Source organism: Camarhynchus parvulus, chromosome 3, assembly GCF_901933205.1.
Source record: "Camarhynchus parvulus chromosome 3, STF_HiC, whole genome shotgun sequence".
In the NCBI taxonomy this organism is placed as follows: domain Eukaryota; kingdom Metazoa; phylum Chordata; class Aves; order Passeriformes; family Thraupidae; genus Camarhynchus; species Camarhynchus parvulus.
In genome coordinates, this window is record NC_044573.1 from 109,046,796 (window position 1) to 109,066,437 (window position 19,642).

At 41.9% G+C, this 19,642-nt stretch overlaps 1 protein-coding gene across 1 annotated transcript in view; it reads right to left on the reverse strand.

The window, feature by feature from the left end:
* Positions 1-19,642, reverse strand: part of PKHD1 (PKHD1 ciliary IPT domain containing fibrocystin/polyductin) — a 237,982-nt gene that overhangs the window by 28,668 nt on the left and 189,672 nt on the right. The gene's annotated exons all lie outside the window — the stretch shown is intronic.

Consider the following 19,642-nt stretch of genomic DNA (forward strand, 5'->3'; position numbering starts at 1 on the left):
CTACTTCTAGATGTCCTGGAATTGAAAATTGTTGAGGACTGAAAACAAATGACAAAGAAGCATCACATGCACCTACCTTGTTCTTTCTACATATAAAACTACAGGGTCCATTGAAAGAGAATACATGCAAGACAGACTTTTTGTCTGACCCAGCGCTTTGTCCCTATGTCCTTGTTCCTTCTACATTTTCCCTGGTCCCAAGCCTGTAGCAGGGTGATGAATCAGGGCATGACTGCAAGTCTTTGCAAAGATAATTTAACCCTACAAAATGCTGTCTCATCCCGCTCACAGAGACTGCACTTCAAACAGAAAACATTAGAAAGGACAAGAACATCATTAATCTACTCATTAATCTACTCCAGTGATGAACCACCTCATGAAGTGAGAAGCTGGAAGAACCCATCAGATTCTGATACCTACAAATATAGGAGACTCTTACATGTGTTCCAAATGTCCAGACTCCCACTGCCATCAGTTGAGATCTGGAATTTCAACCATTTGCTCACAGGCAGGTGTCTAGATATGTTTGGTGTATTTTGAGGTACCTGAGATATGTGACACAGGGTCTATAGAAGACATGTGCCTTGCAAGGACACTCCACAGAACCAGAAATTACACTAAACACACTTGTGTAACTGAAACACACCCAATTCCCCAGCCATCTATTCAAAGCTGTTTAAAACCAATGAAATTCACCCTAAAATACTTCTGTTTAGTCATCTGGGTTTCATTTTACAATCCTATCATTTTATTGACCACAGGTGGGATCCTGTCACTTAAACACAAGTGCAGAGTGCCACCTGGACTTCTTGTGGTAGCTGCAACATCTGTAGGTGTAACGCACAATGAATGGGAGTGCAAAAGCCACTTTAGATAACATTTTGTTCTTTCACTGAATATAACAGGGGTGAAGATTGTTACACATATCTCAGGATTTCCTACTAAATCCCCTCCCAAGTGCCTCTGCAGACATGTCAAGAAGATCCTTTTATGGAAGGCTCTAGAGAGAAGAGATGTAATCCACACAGACTTCTGAGTTAGAATCACAGACTCACGGAATGGTTCGGGTTGTAACGTGTTGGATCTTAAATATCATCTAGTTCCAACCCTCCTGCAAAGGGTCACCTTCCACAAGACCAGGTTGCTCAGGCCCCCATCCTACCTGTCCCTGAACACTTCCAGGGATTGAGAACCCACAGCTTCTCTGGGCAACTAATGCCTCAACATCCTCACAGTAAAGAATTTCTTTGCAATATCAAATTTAACGCTACCCCTGTTAGTTTGGTGCCATTCCCCCGTGTGCTGCCACTCTGTACCTATGTCAGAAGTCCTGAATGGTGCTATAAGTTTATAGTGTGCTCCATCTGACTAAATACAGGTCTCTGCTTTAAGATGAGAGAAACTTTGCCTCAGGCTGTAATGATGAGATCACCGCTGATTATAAAGAGAGAATAAAAGTAAATGAGTTCAGATACAGGCACCAAAAACATAAACATTTCTGCCTGGAGCATCTTAGCAAAAGATGTTGGTTTCTGTTTTTCCTTCCTCTCTTCAAAATAAAATCAAAGGAGGAATTTGCTGCTGTAGTCAGCTAGAATTCTCCTTCCCTCACCTAGCCTGCTCCTTCCTTAGTCAGCTCTGCTCACAAACGTGTTGGGCAAAGCATGGCCAAAGTCCAAACCAACTCTGTGCTCCTCATTCAGCACTTGGAAACGTGTATTCAGTTCACATAAAAAATAAGAGACAGCAACATCCTTGAGAGTCATAAACTTATCAATGAATAAGAAGATATTAGGGCAAAAAGACATCCCTTATCAAGGACACATTGTGTGAAAATTTCTGCTAGATAAAAGTAGCAGACTCCTAAAAAATAAATTAACTATGAGAAATGTTGGATGGGCTCTGAGCAACATGGTGCAGTGGAAGGTGTCCCTACCTACCTGGGGACGATCTTTAAGGTTACTACCAACTCAAGCCATTCTGTGATTCCATTAAATAATTCTGGGCTCTGCCGTTAGTTACATCTCAAAGCCTGGATCCTGTGTATTATGTGTTTCCAGGGGAATCACCATGTGCAGCCTGTGGTCTGTGGACATTCCCCAGAATGAGCTCTCCCTCTGCACGTCCCTGAGGGAAGCAATGGAATTACATAAATGTTGAGCTCTGCTCAGGGAGGATGTCCAAATGAGATGGGATCTGTACAAACCCCTCTATTTTTAGACACCAGTTTACAAATTTGCTTCCCTTTTCTTGCTTTTCCCTGGTTTGTTTTTTTTTTTGCTTTTCAGTGTAAGTATTTTGCTGTAGTTTTTTGCTGTCAGTTTGTGTTGGAGGCAAAAAGAAAGTGAGGGACAGCTCTCTTCAGAGCAGAAGTGGAAATGCTGTGCTCAGAGACATTGGAATTGTCCCGGAGCGCTGGGAGGACGCGCTGTGCTGCCAGCAGCCTGCCCACAAAGGCTGACACATCTCATCCACGGCTCTCCTGGAAACACCCCATCTCCCCCTGGTGACATTTCTCATGTCTACAAATGGGATTTGATGATATTTCATGATTTCTCAGAACTTTCCTTAGCCCCGCCTGCCTTGCAAAGGGGGCTGGCTTGGTTTCCTGCACACACTCACACCCGTGCACACACACGCATCACCGCTTGTCTTCTTCCAAATGGCCCTATCTGCCAGTCACAATTTCTGCAGCCTGCAACTTCGATCACCTTTAAATGAAACCCATGCTGGCCTTAGTAATCATAATGTCATTTACAATTTACCACAAAACACGTTTATTCGGTTAGTAGCACATTGGAGAAAGAGAACTCCATATGAACTCGCCACTGAAGCCCTAATCTGATTATTTCCTCATGAAAATCCAAGCAGGGGTGCTTGTAAGAGGGGGTTTGAGAGGAGAAGAAAAAAGTGAGTCCTGGCCACAGCTGACTCTGATAATCAATGAGAACAGATAAGTGACGCGGCATGTCAGCTAATCTGCCCCAGGGCTTTCCTCTAAAAAAGGCCAGAGTGGACAGGACTTAATAAATACTGAGTGACCACTGAATATTGAGCTGACATGTGCTATTTACATTGGTGATGAACAATAGCAGTGATAAATTCCAGAAGCATCCCCCCGCCATGGGTGAAATTGGATTACACAGGTTCTATTTGTATGTGTTTGCACACACACACACACACACATGTGTGAGAGGGAGGAAAAAACAGGGGAAAAGAGTCAACTATAGTCCTTAGAAATGTGTGGGAAAGAGGGAGAAGATATTTGCATATTGTTAAACTTCATGCTGGGATCTTGTGTACCCAGGCAGAGGAAGGGGACACGTGTGCTTTGGGCTCGTGAATTCACCTGTTTGTCCTGCTCCACACAAGAAGAGAGAGAAATGATAGGTGGAATGTGTGTGGGTGTTCACCCTCTGCAGATAATTCCTCCACCTCAGCGAGCAGACTTTGCTTTCTGCAGGTTCCACCCATCATCAAGGCAAATTTATTATTTATTTATATACATAAACACACCAGCACATATATCTAGATGAGATTTTAGCACTCAGGTTGCTTCTAGGTCTCCTGACAAATATTAACTTTGTGTCAATATTTGTCCTTCCTGTCGTGAAATGAGGATTTTCCACCTCATTTCACATTTGAAAAGAATAATGCGCCGAGGGGGCCCTCTTTGCTTAGGGAAAAAACCTCCACCACTGCCACCATCACCACATCATATCCTTTATTTAGAAAAATGGAGAGAGGTGGAAGGAGAGAAGAGCATTTTTTAAAATAGATGTTCTGACTTAAAGGCACATAGAGTCCTATACAAGTCTCCTGGCTTTTCCCTTGTTCCCCAATGCCAAATAAAATAAAATAAAATAAATTCTACATTTAAAATTGAATGAAATACATCAACATTAATGATTTTCCCCTTCAGGTTAACACCACCATTTGCTTCAATAATTTTTACCCATTTCGTGATAGATTCCACAATTCATGGTAAAAGGAAAAATAGAGTCTCTTTCTGACAAAAACAAAAGGCTATGTCAGTTTTTTATCAAAATAAAATAAATCTCCCACAATTTTCTTTCCATCTGACTGCATTTGCCCGTCAGTTATTTCTAATTTAACTACAATTATAGCTACAAAAATATAAAAGCAAGGAGGGGAGGAAGGGGGAGGGGAGAGATAAATGGGACACTGTTTAGAAATTGCGATTCATTGGCCTTGGGCTGGCCAGCACATATCTTTGCTGAGAGGGAAATATTCATCAGCATTAACTGTTCCTTTTGACCTGCTGACATTCAAATGGGAAATAAAGGGAGGAAAAAAAAAGGGCCCAGGAACAGCACCTTGGAAATCCAGAAAAGGTAAATTATTCCAAGTTCAATTGCAGAGGAAGGCACAGTGGTACAAATGTTTCTCATGTGTTTGTGTACAAATGTGCTGCGTTTGGTTCAGGCAGAGTTAATTTTCTTTGCAGTAGCTGTTTTGGGCTGTGTTTTGGATTTGTGCTGAAAATGGTGTTAACAGCACAGAGATGTTTTCATTATTGCTGAGAGGGGCTTGCACAGAGTTGAAGCCTTTTCTGCTCCTCACCCCACCAGTGAATGGGCTGGGGACGCACACAGATTTGGGAGGGGACACAACCAGAACAGCTCAGCCCAGGTGACCCATGGAATATCCCAGATCATGCTTAGCATATAAAGCTGAGGTAAGAAGAAGGAAGGGGAGGACATTTGGAGTGATGGCATTTATTTTCCCAAGTCACTGCAACCTGTGATGGAGTCACACTGGAGTGGCTGAACACTCCCTGCCCATGGGAAGTGGTGAATGAATTATTTGTTTTACTTTGCTTGCTTACACAACTTTTACTTCCCCTGTTTAAAGGTTTTTATCTCAACCCCCAAGTTCTCTCCCTTTTACCCTTCCAGTTCTCTCCCCCACCCGACCAGGGCTGAGAGACTGAGGGGCTCTTTGAGGTTGAGTTGCCAGCTGGGGTTAAACCATGGGAACACACACACATAAATATGTACTCATAGCAGGGACCATGTAAATAAAAATAGACTGACTGCTTTAGGCTGTTAATTCTTTCTTTTAAAGAAAATTATTTTGGAAGGAAATGAGTCTCATAACATCACTCTGTTTGGGGGTTTTATACTCTCCTGTTTATCGTTCCTCTATAAAAAATTTTGACCCCCCCCCAAGGCAATTTTAGCCACATTTGTGGGCTCAAAAATACTGTGTTCCTTCAAGGTTTGTAAAAATAGGTGCCCAAGAAGAGAAAAGACAGTTACTGGCACTTCCTTTGAACAAACCTCAGTAGTAAAACACTTACACATCCTGAGATCTGCGTTCACCCTTCCCTTTCACGTGCAAATCCAAAAAAAAAAAACAGGTGTAATTCATGAAATATTTGCTATTGCATTCATTGTGTTCATGCTTTGATATGGCCACACATATTGAAACTAATTATTCTCTGTAAAATCAAGTGTTATTTGCCACTTTCATACAGTTGTACATTTTTATGTTCAACTGTATGAAAGTGGCAAGTAACACTTGATTTTAATACTTCAGAGCTCCCATGCTTGGGAGAGAAGGCACAGGTTACAGATGACAATATATCTGTCCCAGTCATGAACAAAAAATTACAGTTTTACAGTTCCCAGAGACTATAATAATAATAATAATTCATTCTTGACCTCAAAGCATCAGAACACAAGTAAAGTCTTAAAAAGAGAAACCAGCAAATCTCTGAGGTCAGAATGCTCTCCAACAGGGATCAAAAAGAGTATGGGAACCAAGCATTTGTATAGCAATGTTCACTCAAAATGCTCCTCAAGCTTTCACTGATTTACAAGTCAGGAGCCTCTTGAGTCAGAGAGATCATTGTTGGTCTTTGTATTTGAGAGAAAACACCAAACCTGTCTCACAAACCCATGAAAAGCTGGGGGGAGAATAATAACCCAGCCAGGAGAAAATACCTTGATCCCTCTCAAAGGAGGTGGGTGAGTAAATCTGGAAAGGCCCTTTAGCGAGGTTGCCCAGACCAGGCTGGAGAAAGGGATTTTCCTTATAATTCCACAAATCTTCTGGATTACAATGTGCCACGCTTGGAAATACTTGTGCCCAGAAGAATCAGCAGGAACTGAGCTTCTAGAGTGTTTTATCCATCAAACTTTTCAAATAATTGCTGCCAAGTCAGGTCCTAGTCCCTAAGGCCAGCTGGCATAGCACTTCCATAGTATTAAAGCCATGGACCCTCCAGAAGACTGTGATCACCTCCAAACTGCATTTTTTAACTGGTTCCTGACTCATGATAATTTTTGAAAAGCACACAGAAGTTATTTTGGGTACTTCTGTATTGGCTGGGACAAAAGTGGGTTTGGAGCAGTACTCTTGGTGCAATAGGAAGCTCCAGTGTCCATACCCCAGTGCTGCTGGACTGGATAGAGACCCATTCCTGCTGCTGTCAGCACTGTCCCAGGGGAGCTTGTCCATAATTTTACTGACCTTTATCAGAAAGATAGAATTGGGAAGGATTTTTATCTGCATTATGATTAATGATTTGGGAACTTTGGTCATTTTAGTGATCCTGACAACACAAAGGTCTCCATAATGCTTATTTCAGGAACAAATCCAATGCAGTGACAAAAGTGTTACCAGATATTTTATTGTGCATGGAGACAAAAATGGTTAAACAGTGTGGACTGGCGCTTTTAGATGATCTCATGAAGCAGGTAAGATAAACAAACTATTCTCACAAACCTCTTGAGGTGATTAACCATCATCCAAAAAGCCATCTTTGTGTAAGATGGGTCCTGTCTCCCAGGAAAGACAAATAAAAATACAAAGAGAAGCATCTTTTTGTCCCTATTATTTCACCTTTGAAAAACACGCCCTTCCACAAGTATCGGTTCTTTTCTAGTGTCACTACCAAAGCTTTTCCCATTTTCTTCCCCTTGAAGATAAAACTGACTTCCTTTAGGTGTTTTTAAGAGGATTTTTCTCTTCTCCTTACCAGCAACCTCACTGACTGAAGCTTTAGTCACACCAATACCTGTGGCTCAAAATAAAGATGAGGGGCAGCAAACAGCAGAGCTTTTGCCGACACCATTCCAGTCACCATCTCTCTGGCCTAGGAATGATAAAACTACCACAACCACCACCACCTGAAAGCAGAACAGCAGTTTTGTCAGATGCCAGACCTAAAAATGACTGTGGCTGTGCCACGCACTGCTCTGAGCTGTGGATATAATGAGTTTTGAATGGGAAGTCCCGGACACAATAAATCTGTGCCATATGTGACCATTTCCTGTGTCAGTTCCTTTCTCATAACCAGTGGAGGCTTCTCCCTCCCCCTCACTTTCCCTTTCATGACCCCACACCAGGGCTCTGAAATCTTTCAGGGTTGCTTTTGGGCCCCAGGCCTTTCCACAGCAGTTGCATAAATAAATGAGTTTGACAGCAAACATCATAATGGTTACGGTAATTTGTGCTCCACACAAGTGCTTGTGCTACTCGCAGGAGAAACGGGGGAGGAAAGAGCTTTTTTTGTTACCACAAACAAAAGTATGTTCTCTGACAAGTGGTGAAAGAATTAGTCAAATAAACTTGAACTCTATTCAGACCATCGCTGTTATGGATGGAGAGGTTCTCAGCTTCGCTCTCCCTCCTTGGCCTGCAGTCACTGCGAAGACAAATCGTCCTTTTCTTCTGCAAAAATAAAGTTAGGGCATAAAATGAACTGCCTCAAAATAAAATTTTCAGGGAACTCCACTTTACTGCTATTATTATTATCATTTCTTCCCAATGAGAACAGTTCTTTGGTCCTGGGAACGGGCTCACAAAGAGACTGAGTGATTTTCCACTAGAACCAGGCTAGAAGGAAAATGCCAAATACCTGCAGTTTCTGGAAATATTTGGGTTAGAAATAAGCTTTAAAATGACAATAATTTCAGTAAGAAATAGGTTGAGAGGGCAGAACAGAAGCTTTCATTTGTTCTATTTTCTCCCTTTTTCATTGACAAATAACACATATTGACTAAATACCAAACTTTTACGAAGTTTTTAGCTTTCCCTGAGAAATTATAATATATTTGGTCTGTGTACATTTTTTCCTGTAAACCCTATTATTAAAACCCATTTTTTTCCCCAGCAATGCCATTTAATAAAACATATTTCATATATCCCAATTTCAGCCCAGAAAGACTGCAGACATTTCAGTTAGCACAGTAAAAGGCATAATTAGTTTATAGAAGTTTTATAACAATTTTTAGGAAGGAAGGCTGGTTTCCCATAACCAATAGAGAGATAACAAAATAAAAGTATTAGTATTTTAACCAGGGAGGCTTAGGTTGGAAATTTGAAGATCATCTTTTTGGTAAAAATAAATGTAAGTAGCAAGAGCTTGAAACCAATTCATTAGGAATACGGGAGGACTAATACAAGTGAGGGATTTTTTTTAGCAGGTTATATTAATTCCTTTTGGGAACATTGTAATTACAGATATCACTTTGGAGTGCTTCTTTCTTTCTTTCTTTCTTTCTTTCTTTCTTTCTTTCTTTCTTTCTTTCTTTCTTTCTTTCTTTCTTCTTTCTTTTCTTTCTTCTTTCTTTCTTTCTTTCTTTCTTTCTTTCTTTCTTTCTTTCTTTCTTTCTTTCTTTCTTTCTTTCTTTCTTTCTTTCTTTCTTTCTTTCTTTCTTTCTTTCTTTCTTTCTTTTTCTTTCTTTTCTTTCTTTTCTTTCTTTCCCCATCTAAGGTATAAAAATATGTTAAAATCTTACTTGCACCTGCCTTGGCTGGAGGTTCAGTCCAAGAGCCTGTGCTCATAACAAAAAGGTTCACAAGCACAAGAGTCCCTGTGACATTATTAGGGTGATTTTCAGCAATATTAGTCCTGTATGGGCTGTGGACTTGAATCTTAAAGCAGAAGGATTTCATTATGGGTACAGACAGCTATATTATGCCATGACATATTTATGACAATGATCAGTAATGGGAGGGAAGTATTTTAAGCCTTGGGAGTAGAAATTAATCTGAGAGCACGGTGCAGAATCTGAACACCTATGAAAACATATTGCAGAGCTAAAATTTGAGACACAAAGGCTACAGTCATTATCTGAGCACATAGAAGGGATTCATCACATTAATTCTAGCTGCCTAAATGTTAAGCATCTAGTCTAAGCTAATTGTCTGGTCTAAGCTGTTCATCTAGACAATAATCATTAGAAAGGGGGAGAGGAGAGGCTTTTAGAGGGTCATTCATTCCTGCTTTTCTTTGGATGGATTGTATCACTTTTGGAGGTATCTGTCTCTGCTGGCTATGTGTGGGACCTAGACACATATTTTGGACTGCAGGCCTGCCTTCAGAATCAGAGAATCACCAAATCATTAAGTTTGGAAAAGATCTCCAAGATCATCAAGTCCAACCTTTGGCCAATCACCACCTTGCCATTAAACCATAGCACTAAGTGCCAGTGCCATCGGATAAAATGAGACCAAGCACTAATGTAGTTGCTAATGAGGCTTGTGGAACAGCCAGGCCAATCCACGTTCATGTTCTGAAGTAAGAGGGAAATGACAGCTCTGTACATACTTCTAAATAACCATCTTCCCCAGTTTTGAACGAGAGGAAAGAGAGAAAGGAGGGGGATGAAGTCACTACCATCAAATCAAAAATTAGAAAGAAACTCCCATAGCCCTGAGATATAAACAAGCTACAAACAAATTTTTGAGGAAGACCCTGAAAAAGACCAAACTCTGCATTTGGCTTGTGTAGCTCTGATGACCAAGCCATGGCATCCAGGTACTCCCACATGTGCAAGGTGCAGTCACCCTGAAAACCAAGGCTCTGTCGGCTCCTGAACAGTGCAGCTCACACAGGAAACAGAGGGGGCCCTCAGCAAAATACCTTGTAATGCCCAAAATTAGAGAGCTTATCCAAAAATAGTTGAGCAAATAGAACAACACCCTAAAAATTATTTCTAACCTCTGGAACCAACATGGATGCAGGAACAGAAGCACACTGGTTTCAAACACCACTTCCAAAAAATCAAATCTCTGTCAGCATAGTCTTAAAATACCATGTCTACAATGATTCTCGGGAGAAAAAAAAAATAGATAAGAGATTTCCAGATGTCGCATATTTTAAACTTCTATTCAGAGCAAGGCTAACTACGAAGTTACATCAGATTTCTGAGGGCTTTATCACAAATCATAGCGTATCTACATTTTAGGGTTTTAGGTTTTATAGGACAAAACTCCCAGGTTTAAGTATGTCCAGAGGAGCTGCCAGGGTTGAAAATTACCTGGAGAAGATCTGTGACCCCAATGATATCTTCATTCAGAACTTCAGATGCTCTCAAGATGGTTTGAAGAAGCTTTGGGGGTTTGTTTTTGCAAATAGTTTTTACACTCATGTGTGGTTATTTTAGGTAGTCCAAGTCCTGTTCCTTGTCCCATCCCAAGCCTTCTGGACAGCTCCAACAGGAAAAGAGTACATTTGGAGCTGGAACATCTCTTGTGCTTTACCAGACAGTGTTCTTCAAGTTCATATAAAGGTGAATGGACAGAGTCACCCTGATCCTGTTTGTGTGGGGTGATGCCCATGGATAAAAATAAGTGTATTGGTGGAGCACTCAAATCACCAACAGTTCTGATTGCCCTGCTCTAAGTAGTAAGGATCACTTCCTTTATATTTTATTCCAGACTTACTAGCAAGCTGTTTGAAATTTCAGACAGCCCTTGGAGTTATTTTGGCCAGGGAGTATATTTAAAACTCATTGTGCCTAATGTTGTCTTTCTACAATTGAGAAGTAATCAGGAAAGACGTGAAAATAAATAGACAAGTGAGAGGCAAAATGAAATATGAAGTGGCTAGAAAGGAGTCTGCTCTCTAATGTATTTTTTCAGCTTATTATTGTAAAAGCCCAGAGCAAAAGAGTAGCTTTGAAGAGTCTTTTGTTAATAGCGGAAAGGTTGTCTTTATATTTTTCTTAACTTTTTATTTATTAACCATGCTGCACAGGGTACTTCCATAAGTGATGGCCAAGTTTCAGGTTTCAGGGACTTGTTTAGTCTGAAAACATCCCCAGCTGCAATGGGAAGCAGAAAAGAGAGGTAACAACCCATTGCATGGTGTTAGAAGGAAGCAAAACCGAAGCCCATTTGTTCTCTGCTTTTCCCAGTAATTTCTGGTGGTTGAGCTTGCAGAGGTTTGGATGTCCCTGTTTGGATGGTTAAAATGCATTCCCAGCAGGCCACTTCCTCAGGTGGTCTAGCTGATGACAGCATGAGGCCAATGTAAAACAGCTGATGTCTTGACCCTATCTGACAATAAAATTACAGAGCTGCATTCCTACACTGGGCAATCCTCCAGATCATTGTGGAAAATAGAAAATAAATGTTATTGAGGGCACTTACCCTATGCTCAAGCCCTAAACAATGACAGTAGATAACATTTTTGAGACACTTGGTGTTGGGACACTCTGTGTTTATTTATCATTGCTGTCATTATGGGACTAAATATAAAAATATTTAATTTCTTCAAAACCTCATCAAGGCTGTCAGGTCAGAAAATATTATCTGGGCACAGGAAAACAGAAACATGCATTGGGCAGATTTGCTTCTTTGAGAGTTTTTAGTGTTTTAGCACCAGGAAGAAAAAGGAAAAAAGAAAAAAGCACTGATACTGTGTTAGATAGGCAGAACAATTCAGGATTCTCCAAGGCTTCTTAGCTCCGGCACGCAGCTGGAATTTAAAAGATGCCCTTCATTTATAATAGTTTACATTATCTAACTTTTATGAAGAGAATTGTCAGCATGGACAATTTTGGTCTGGATTTTTTTTTCATATAACACCTGCATTGCCAGACACACCCATCAGACAAGCCCAAGCATGATTTTTACTTGTTTGTTCCATGTCATCAAAAATATCAGAACACATTTAATTTTCTGGACACACCGATTGAAAAGCTCAGTTGAAAAGCTGTCAGCAGGAATCTCCACAAGAATTCCTGCTGGTTTGGGCCATCAGGGAATATCTTTCAGTGCCATGAAGAGTCAAGATGCTTTGGAGAGCCTTCAAAGAGCCCATCTGGCAGGGTTTGTTCAGTTTTCCCAAGTCTCATGGGGCAGCCACAGGAGAGAGGAGGCTGAAGACTTGTAGGTTGTGTTTGTATCCCTCTAGGATGGAAAGGCTCATCCACAGTCAGAGTACACAAAGTGCTCAGAGCTAAGTACCAAGGCTAATCCAGCAGGTAGAAAACTGGTGCAAGCCATTTCCAAACCTGTACTACCTAATCAAGACAATCTGGGCTACAACCACTCTCCATGAAAGCCGCAGAAATTCTCTTTACATTTAATTCCCCTTTCCAATTCAAATCTTTCCCAAAAGAGTGGTACTTTATGTCAAGCATGTGTTGTCAGTTGTCAAATATAGATTCACATTTTCTTGCATGGTGTGTTTCCCTGGGGTCACAAAATGGTAAATAATTCTGGCAACACTACAGACAGTAACCTGAACATCCAGCCAGAAGGATGTGCTGTGGGAAGCATCCCCATGCTGCCAAGGACATTGAGGAGAGGAGGAATATAAGGGAATCTTGACTTTTTTTTATTTTTCCGTTTCACTCTCCATCTCTCACAGGGAGCAGGAGCTCAGACAGAGAGGCCTCAGAAGTAGAGGTCTGAATTTAATAAAGCTGTCTGGGGGAGGGAGCAGGGGAGAGAAGATCACGGAGATAAGAGAGAAAGGAAGGCAGGAAAAGAAAGGACATTACAGCTGGCTGGTGGTGGCTGTGCCCTTTCAGACTCAAGTGGGGGGAAGTGAAATATTTGTTTAAGAGGCAGGACACCAGGTCATTATGGAAAGAGTGGGAAATTATTAAAAAAAAAAAAGAATATTTTGTGGTTTGAGCATATATTTCTATGCCACTGTAATGAAGATAGGCCAAAGGCAAGGGAAGACAAGGATAATGGCAAGATGCTGCAAGGTAATTAATAGGGCTGCTGGATTTCATCACAGTTTTGGGATTATTGAAATGACCCTTTAAATTCAGTGCAGCTACACTTACAGTATGCAAGTTAGACCCCTGTTTAGGAAAATAACTTCTTTCAAATTAACAATTCCACAGATTAGCAAATCCATGGGGTCTATTTGCTTCCCCACTTCTGCAACCTTTCTCCTGTTTCACCTGGAAGAATAAAAGTTAATTGAGGGGAGCAGGGAGGAAGAGGAGGAGGAGAAGGAGGAGGAGGAGGAGGAGGAAGCTCATCTCATCCCCACTGACACAGCCCTCTCCATCAAGGTACCAAGTTGACTTCCTTAAAGATAAAAAATCTTCCTTAAAGATGGGAGCCAAAGCTCCCATCTAGGGATGATTTTTTTTCTTTTCCACAAGATTCTGTTTGTTAGAAAAACCAAAAAAAGACACCAGAGGGAAAATAAATGCAGATACATTTTTAATGCATGCATTTAATTTTCAGAACATGGTGGGCACTTCAGTGCCGGGTGCTGGAACTGCAAGGGAGAATTTATCTAATCAGTCCTCCGTGTCCCTGCTTCATTGACATAATGTGGTCCTGCCGATTAAAGCACTCGAATCTCTGCCTTTTCCTTCTCTTTCATACTAAAATTATTGATGTGCTTTGTACAATGTGTAATTGCCATTATTGTATATGTGCCTGGAGCATGTGCAGAGCTGAAATTGAAATAAATAAGCAAACAAAAATCACACGACAGCGAGTCTCTGATGGTATGGTGGGGGTTGGTGCCGTGGTATCACAAAGCTGAAAATAGGATTTCATACTGCTGTGACTGGTTTTGATAAAGTGAGATTTGATAAGACTGGAAGAAAGGCTGCTGCGATCCTCCAGCCTGACCTCTTCTTTTCTTACAGCACAGACCCCCAGTAAACACCCAAATCAAAGTGCTTCTTTTAGCATTCCAGGTCTGAGCCTCACCAGCCAGGGATTTCACCAGAGCAGCCCTGATTTGCATCACCTGAGGATCTTGCCCAGTATCACACACTCACTTTTGCTCCATCTCTTTCTCTCCCTCTCACGGACAAGCAGTAGATTTGTTCTTTACATTTAATTTATGCAAGCAAGGCACAGAATACATTTCAGTAACACCAATTAGATACGCACTAATTTCTTCTCTGTGAAATAGCAGTAAGTAATTAATCAGAATTTTGATCACAACTCAGTTGGCAGTTCTAATTGCACTTGTCATTTCCACAGCAAATACAGAATCATTATCTTTTTCACCAAGTCCTCTCTTCCTAATCATTCAGAGGTGCTAGAAGCAAAACATTTCCAAGAACTAGATATTGTCTCTATCAACCAGCAGCCTTAATACCTTTGGACTGAGGGTTAGAGGGTTCAGTCCATGGCTGTGTTTTATTTCAAGCTTCATCATAATTTTAAAGGGAATAGCTGGTGGCAGGCTGGCTGCTTGCCTGGGGGAGAGGGGGATTCTGCCTCATGAAATTATGAGGAAGGATAAAAGCTAGCAGCTCACTCCATTAAAAACCTTCTGGGAGAGCTCTAAAGATGCCTGACCTTTGCAGGAGCATCCAGCAGGCATCCAAAGGACATGTGGACGTTGATCAGGTCTGTGGCATCACAGCCCATGTGACATCTTGGAGGCACCACATCCATGTCTCACCTCCAGGCACTTCCAGCCACCCCAGGAGCAAACAGGATGATCAGGGGAGATCAATACCCCGTGTTTCACCAAAGCAGCGCTTCTATGACTGTTTAGAGATTATCCTGATGGTTTGTGCAAACTGACAGTGCCAGTCTGGAGCAAGAATGGGTTAAGATAATCTGCTTGGATAGTGCTGTGGCTGGGGGGGCTGTGGAAGGAGGACTCCCCTGTGCTATGCTCCAAAAAGCTGCCAGTGAGATCCTCCTCAGACGGCTTAGAGGAAGGAAGAGAGCAGGAAGAGAAAGGGAGATTTACCTTTTAGGAGCTGAGCCCTACAGAGACCTACACCAGATCCTCCAATTCCAGCATGGCAATTCACCTCCTCCTCCTTCTGGAAATAAGGGTTTCCAAGAACCTGATACAGCCCAGTTTAATAATCAGATTCTTCATATAATTCAAGCCCAGCTAGTTAATATTTTCTCAGGTAATACCAAATCTTACAAAATAACTTTGGGAACATCCACTAAAACTGAGATCTCAATTCTGTCAATAGCATGTGAAAAAACATTTAAGAGAAGTATAAAGGCACTTTATGGAAAAAGCCTTTGCATAGAGTATGTTGTGAACCAGGATAGTTCTGGCTCTACCCTTACATACAATTTGAACAAGCAGCACCAATGAAAATTGACAATTTGAAGGCTGCCCAAGCATCTCCTGTACTCTCCAAATTTTTCTCCTCCCTGCTCTAAGCAGCACAAATCACTGAAAGAACCAGAAGGCATCACTCAGCCCTGTCCTTTGCTTCCCCAGGGTTTATTTTGCCAATGCTCTTGCTTTTATTCCATATTTGAAAGATCAATTAGAAAGATTTGAGGGGAACAGTAACCTGACAGTCCTACCCACAGAGACCAAACTTCTCCCATAGAAGGGGGAATAACTCTCAACATCAGTGATGCCAGGGTGGACTGAAGAGGGTGAGAACACCTCAGAACTTAGCTATGAATATGGAAGCCAGGAACAATGTCTGAGATCTTGGTGGGCTGAATTTCTTTCATAACAGACAGAAAAAACCCAGCATAAACGTCTGAACTGCCACAGAGACTTTTCTTTGTCTAGGATTGGGGTAGGGATGGCATGTTAAACATTCTGTCCATGATGAAAAGTGTCAAAAGCGTGAATCATACATTTTCCACTTTTTGGGACACAGTGGGCCACAGACATTTTTCATTAGTCTTTAAAAGAGGTACTCTGAGGCTATGTCCACACTTATGAAGGTTTATGCCTTAAACCTAGTACTCAATCACAAATATTTTGCATTCTTAGAGCAATGTTTGGCATGTTTTTTGTCTAGGTCAGCTAGCACTGACCAAAACTGTGTCTAGGAACTGTCTGAGGCTTAATGTGATTTGTGACCATCCCAGTTTGAGTGCAACCAATCTGGTCTGGAGCAAAAGGGATTTTAATGATTATATAAATGGCCACACTAAGAGTTGGCCATGGGCAGGGATACCTTCCACTAGAGCAGGTTGTCCAAAACCCCATCCAACCTGACCTTGAACACTTGCAGCGATGAGGATATGTTCAATTTCAAGACACTCAGGAGCATGGGAGGCATTGATAGAGCTAAAAATTAGGTTGCCACCATCAGATTTTTCTTTACCAGCTCTCCATATTCAGAGTCAGTAATGACTTTGCTGACTATCTAAATATAGATGAGATACCCTAAAAGGCAAAAAAGAACAGAAACTGTTCAAAAAACCTAACACATAAGCTGCACAAGAGAAAGGATGACTTTTAATTCACTATAGTCTCAGTTGCTTAATCACCTCAGAATTGGAAAATTAAAAAAAAAAAACAGCAGCTTTTGGAAGTTGAGTATCTTTGAAGACTGAGTGAACCCACACAGCACAGATTTATGAAGACAGCAGATCACATCCCAGATTAGTTACAGCAGCCAAAAGGGAAAAATAAGATCTTTAAAACCAGAGGCAGTGGGATACAATCAGAGTAGTAGAAAAAAAAATCAGATTCAACACAGATATTTAAGTAATGGATGGTCCTGAAGAGACATTCTGGCTACAACTTCACCAGTAAATTAAATGTGCCCAGGAGTATTCCCAGACACCGAGGACAGCCGACATGAGCTGGTTGCATTCATCTTCTAAACCAGCTCAGCTTCAAAAACAGGATGGATTCATCCACCAGACCAGCTGGGAATGTTCCTTGGCACACACAAACTCCCAAACTGCACCCAAGAACACAGGAATTATTTGGGAGAGTGTTACTTGGCTAGGACTAGAGCATGCAAGGGGCTGTGGTAAACACATTTGCAGGACAGTGGATTGCACCTCTGTGTCATTTTATTTATCCTAACATGGACATCACCCCTGTCCATCTGAATTTCTGCCCCTGGAGAGTGCTCCTGTGTCCACAATGTCACCTACCAAATTCAACAGAGGGCAGAGACCACACCAGGCAGGTGTATCCCAGGCCAGGTATCCCACATCTAAGGAAGTGGACAGAGGAACCTGCAGCCCAGATTATTTCTGGGACTGTCTGAGAGAAGAGTACATGCCCAGAAGAAAGGACCAAGCAGATGCTGTGTGAAATATTTGGCCTTCTTTTGGCATTGCTGAAGGTTGCCGAACATCATCACTCTTCAGAAGTTCAGAGTCACACAATGGTTTGGGTTGAAGGGACCTTTAAATATTGTCTAGTTCCAGCCCTCTGCTATGGGCAGGGACACCTTCCGCTAGAACACTGACATTCTCTTGTACTAGAAAAATATTTAAAAGGGAAAAAACCCAAACATCTATGATTATTAAAATCATTATTAATGGGGCAGAAAACCAAGTTGTTGGTGTGTCTCTTCTGTTTATTGCAAGGGCAGGCTTTGAACTCGAGAGTGAAGGAAGGGACAACTCAGTCACCTCCTGGCTGTTATTTCCCTGCTGGAAATAGGCAATATGTGACGGTGGTCACAAGGGTTTCTGAGGTGATGGAAGAGACATAGATCTGACTCTATGATAAGAAGGCTTGATTTATTATTTTATGATATATACATCTATTTAAACTATACTAAAAAGAAAAAGAAAGGAGAGTTTCTAGAAGCTGCTAAGCTAAGCTAAGAAAAGTAAAGAATGATAACACACGAGCTGGCTTTGACAAACTCTGAGAGCTAGCTCTGCTGTGACTGGTCACTGAACTAAAACATCTACACTAGAACTAATCACAGATCTACCTGTTGCGTTCTACAGCAGCAGACAATCTATTGTTTACATCTTGTTGCTGAACTTCTCAGCTTCAGCAGGAAAAATGCTGGGAGAGGATTTTTCATAAAGGAAATGTCTGTGACAGGCAATAGATTGACAACAGCTGAGGAGAAACCTACCTACCCACTGCAACCTTAATTAATACAAGGAGGATGGGCTTGGGAAGACTGAAGTCACCCCAGGAGCAAATGGGAGTGATTTCCTGTGTCTACTCAGCTTGTGTCTCTGTAGGTTGATGCAGCTGGACTGAACTCTGGTCTTCAACACCCAGTCCTAATCTATGAGTTCAGTGAGGTTCTGGCCACATTTAACTGTGGGAAATAGTCTGATGTTTGGTGGTGCCACCAAATCAGCTCACCACTTATGAGCATCTACCTAATCCAGATACTCTGGCAAACAGTGGATAAAAAATGTGTCCATGAAAAATGTGTCCCTAAAAAATGTGTCACAATCACAAAAAAGCTATGTAAATCCTCTTACAGACACACTGAGCAATCACAAGAGAAAGAGTGGGAATAGGTGAGGAGTGGCTACACCACCAGAACTCCACCACCAGAGCTTTTTGGAGACAACTCTCTGTTGTGTGCCCTTGCCTTGCATGAGCTGTGTGAATCTCAGTTAAACCTCTTGCTGTACATTTAACCATATGACACAGTGTGCAAAGAAACCTTTGCCCTGAGCCCAGGTTCGGAGACACACAGGGCTGACCCACAGCAGACTCCATTAGTACTGAGATGAGTCAGAAGCACACAGAGTAAATGTGCCCACACAGAGTAGGATAACAGGAACGTGAGGTCAGGCTCCTCAGGAGGAACCCAAGTAGGTCCAGTGTCATGGACACCACCTCAGCCAACAACACCTGGGCACAGCACACAGGGAAAAGGGCACAAACACATCACAGTCTCCTAGAATGACGGAATCATAGAACCGGTCAGGTTGGAAAAGGCCTCCAGGATCATCAAGTCCAACCTTCAACCAAACACCACCATGCCCAGCAAACCATATCATGAACCACCTCCCAGACAAGGTGGAGGCAAAGATGAGGAATGAGGCAGACACTGCTGCTCAGTCAGAGACCTGCCCTCAGCAAGGACCAGGAATGTGTTTTGCCTCTTTGTTTCAATCTCCCTTCCTATTTGGAGGTGATTTTTTTCTTTTGAGAACAGGAATCCTTTGCACATTCACAGCAGAGAAGGCTGAAATTATTGTGGCTTCTCATTTGAGACTTTTTTTGCATCACCCGTCCATAGTGCTCATGCCAGTGTTTGGATTTTCAGTGGCAAGTCACCTAGATCAGGCTCATTATTGCCCTTTGTCAGGTGACTTGGGAGCAATACACACACCTCAAAAGTGAGTCGAATGTTGAGCTGATGCCTCCTGGCCTGAAGATGTGGGAACACGCAGGGGCACAGCCAGCACCAGGCTGGGTGACTCCAGAGCACGGTGCCATTACAAATAGCGCTTTGCCTGGAGGCCCATCCAGTTGAATTAGAAAAAAAAAGAACCATTAATTAACTTGACTTAAGAGAAGGCTGATGCAGGGCAATGTGACCTTTTCTCTATGTCACATGCCACACGGATTTTAGCTTCCCTCTGATGCTTTGTCACTGACAGTCCTTGTTTTTTAGATCACTGGATTGCAGGCGGGTGACGGTGACCAAAAGGATTGTGGCAGCAGGAAGAAAGGAAGAGACAGCTCCACTATTCCATGATCTGTACACCAAAGGGAGCA